Genomic DNA, 4,346 nt, shown 5'->3' on the forward strand with positions numbered 1-4,346 from the left:
TATGGGAAGTACATGAGTTCAATTCCAGCATGGTGTAGTCAGATACTTGAGAGACATTGCAAAGCCATGGAGGTAAAGTTAGATACTAGAGAGATTGTTGCGGAACCAAAACTAGATGCAATTAGTTACTTGAGCGACATTTGTAGAGCTAGTTGGGTGCAATCAGACACTTCAGAGACATTTTCAAAGCTAGTTGTAGTGACATAGGTAGTGTGAATTGTCCAGTTGCAGTTAGTAGGTGCAGTTCCAGCCAAAGAGATTTTCTAATTATTTTTGGTGGGAGATCTAGACTTACAGGAAGTCTTGCTTCAAAGGGAGCAACCCTATGGAATCTTGATCTTTAGGTTCTGAGCAGGTCAATACACATAGTTGCAGTGGTAGCAACAATGCAGTAGCAACAACGTAGGGATATAAGCAGTTTGGGATCATATATTGATTCAACTATAGTTTGTGGCAGATGAATCAAAGTATGCATAGTATCATGATGGGCAATGTTTTTGAGGTTGACTTCTTCATAGTGATTTCTAGCGAAAGGGATTCAGATCAGTTGAGGAGTGAATAAAGGAGGTACAACAAAATTCAGACATTACTGACGTGTAATGGTCCGAATACATATTATTCATCGAGAGGGATGATGGATAGTGGGGTATAGTGGAGTATACCTTCCTCACTAAAAGGGTGTGTTATTTTTGCTGGATACTGTAGCATCAGATAAGTGTTCTATTCTCAAGTTATGCTAAGAGGCTAAGGAACACTAGATCTCTAAAACCTAGAAAAGGTTTCACGAGATAAGCTTCAGAAACACCTTAATTAAATTAATTTACCATAATTGAAATATTTTGTAAGTCTAACTTAGGAAAAGTGGTAAATTAAAGTTAATTAATTAAGAGCATTAGAGATTTCTCTAGATACTTCTATTGATGAAGTTTAATTGATCTTACTTGTCGATGCAGATTAAATCATGGTCAATGAGACTCCAACTAGATATTATAAGAGTAGGTCAAAGTGCTTGGGGATAACATTTGTGAGCAAGGCACATCAAGCAAATTTTATTTATTTTTAATTCATTGCAATTCTTATAACATATATTTTTAATAATTTATTTTAGCTAATCTTATCACATTCAAAACTAAAATGTCTAAATCTTTTCTTTTTTTTTTAATTTAACACTATTAATTAATAATTATTATTATTATTTAGAGACATTTTTATTTTGGAGGCATTTCTAATTTGGAACATAGCTTCTAGAATTTTAATTTAATTATTAATAATTATTAAATGGATTGTAGGGACTTGATCTTCATGAAATATCCTAAAACATTCTTAGTAGTATACATAAATCAAATGTTGATATTTATCTCTAAAATAGTTATGGTTTTTTGGGCATGCAAAATTGACCCATGATATTGTGACAATGTCTACTTAAAAATTAAGAATCTCCATGATAAAGTGGGGGTAAATCTCCATGGATAAAAGCCTTGTTTCATGTTTTTTCAAATGTATATATATTTAACTTATATATTGTTTGTTTTTATAATTAAATAAGAATAATAATAAAAATTTTCCAAAGGGAAATCCACTAGTTAGAAACCCTAACCACTAATCATAGCGAAGTCTACTTTGACTCTAAAACTCAAACTAAAATAGCTAGTTGGGTTCGAGGCACCTCAATTCCATCACCTTGTAGTCAAAGAAAATTCCAAGGATCACAATAAATTTATAGCATTCCTTGATGAAATCCAACACTCGTGCTTAGTGAGTGTCCAAACTAGCATCACACACATAGAAGGTCATCTACAATGTGGGGTGAAGCGTCGAGCTCCAATAGGCACAAAAGCTCATAATTGATGTTAGCTTAGTATTTTGGTTGTCTTTTACTTTCAATAAATTGATTTCTTTTAGATGTAATAGTCATTTAAAATTGACAATATATATTTTGTATATTTGTCTTAGTGTATGCCATGAACTTGGATGCAGGATAATAATATTTTTAATGGTTTTGGATGATAAACAATAGATCTCAGTAGCGTAAGGTTTGGTATCACTTGTGGCAAACTACAAAGGCGATCACATCTAACAATGAACTATCATTTTGTATGAATGTTATTTTAAGGCAATAGAAAATGTAATCAACATAATAATAATAATAATAATAATAATAAAGTTATAATTTAGTTAGTTTTATGAAATTTTTTAATTTTAACAACATGAGATATATTATGAAATAAGTGTTTTGATATATCCACATTTATGGAATATTCTATAATATTATAATAGTATTCACAATTCAAAAGGTTGAGATTTATATTCAAAATTAATATGCCATTTTTTTCTTTTTAATTAATTAAAAAAAAATATGAGCAAGTGTCATCTGAAATGAGTTGTGATTTTTTGGAAATGTTGTATTGATAAATCATAATATTATAGCAATACTTATTTACAAATTAAGAATATCCATTATTGAAGATAGTTCTTTTTACTTTTTTTTTTAATGTATATAAGTTTGACTTGTATATTAATTATTTTTATCATCAATAATAAGATGATAATAATTTACAATAAAATTATATTTTAATTAATTTTTATAATTTTTTCAAATTTCAGTAATGTGAGATATATCATAAAATTAATGTTTTGATGCTTACAATAGATTGAAACTTATATATATTTATTAGTCATTTTATTTATAACTATACTTTTGTGCTTCTTATATTTACTTCAATAAATATGCTCTTTTTTAAAATATCATTTACATTATCGAAAATTAAAAATTCCAAAACCTTTTTCGGTTTCCTCTTATTTTTGCACCAGAAATTCTAAACCTCAAAAATAACACCTAAATAGGCACATAAATATTATATCGTCCAAAGTTTTATATTAATGGTACCAACATTAAGAAAGCGCACAGATCTCAGCCATCATCAACTCTCACTCTTTGGTCGGTAGTCTATAAAAACCATAAAACCACTGGCGACGTATTGGAGTTCTGGTGTGATAATTGGCCACTTAAGTGGCACCACTGCAATTGATGACTACGGTGAGAGGGAGTCGAGTACCAAAACGATGAATGATCCACGGCATAGAAAATGTAATTAACTGTCACTCCCATAGTACAAAATGTGGATTTGAATCAGTAATTGCAAGAAGTATCTTAACAATACATTTTTATCACCAATTAATTTATGGTATTGATGAAACCATAATTTTGCAACAACAAAAAAAAATTAAGGATTTTGACTATGAGAGTGTTTAATTTTTTAATTTTTATTTTCTTATTTTTTTTTATGACAAAACCATCAAAAATCCCTAGAGTACCCAAAATCTTTAAGCTAGAAAGTTGTAACTTATATTTTAAAATTTTTCTCAAGATTTTCTCAAAATCATGCCAAAATTTCTATGAACTTGGCATGTTTAAACTAAGCTCTAGTCTATACTCTAAACACAACAAGAAATACCTTAAAAATATACTTAAATCGTCACCTAATATATAATTTATACCCTACAATAACATAACACTTCATATTAATACAACTAATAATAAAAATATTAATGTTAATATTAATATTAACATAACAATTTATATTAATATAGTTAATAATATTGTTTTTTTTTAATCAACTAATTTACCAATTACATAATTGTATTTAACTATGCAAAAAAAAAAATCAAATTATAAAGTCTAACCTTTTTTCATGAAAAACTAATATTGAATCTCTTATTTTACACATTTCATATCACTTCCATCGCCAATTAATCTACCACAATGAAAAATATAAAGTCTAACTCACATTCACACATCATGAGATGCATTTTCATACCCATTTATTGAAATAAAATTGATATGAAATAATCTTAACAGTAAGTGTATATTTCATCTTTAACTTATTTTTATCCTTGTATATATCAAAATCAAATAACATTAATTAGCACCCAGGGATTGAATCTCTTCCCAATGCACCCACAAAGAAACCTCACTATATATCAAACATACCATTCCATTAAATTATTGGTTTTGAAAATGATTGAAAATCTAAAAGCACAAATAGGAAAAAACCGCTTCGTCTGTTCTCCATGTGTTTCACCACTCAATCCTTGGGTGTGGAGATTAATTCACTCATCTTAACCAATATGGAAACTATTTTTGTTAATTGAATAATTGATAATTAAATTTTCTCCTCTTTTTTCCCTCATTTATTTAATTAATTTTTAATTTTCTTAGATTATGGTTTTTTACTCATTTGTTAAATTTCCTTCCTACTCTATTTTTTATCCCTCCTTATATGTCTATAGACTCTCAATATATTTGGGTTTTTATTTTTGTGGAATGCATATATCCATTTGCTACA

Source organism: Pinus tabuliformis, chromosome 6 (assembly GCF_031772625.1).
Source record: "Pinus tabuliformis cultivar Carrire ecotype Pingquan chromosome 6, CPIR1, whole genome shotgun sequence".
NCBI lineage: Eukaryota > Viridiplantae > Streptophyta > Pinopsida > Pinales > Pinaceae > Pinus > Pinus tabuliformis.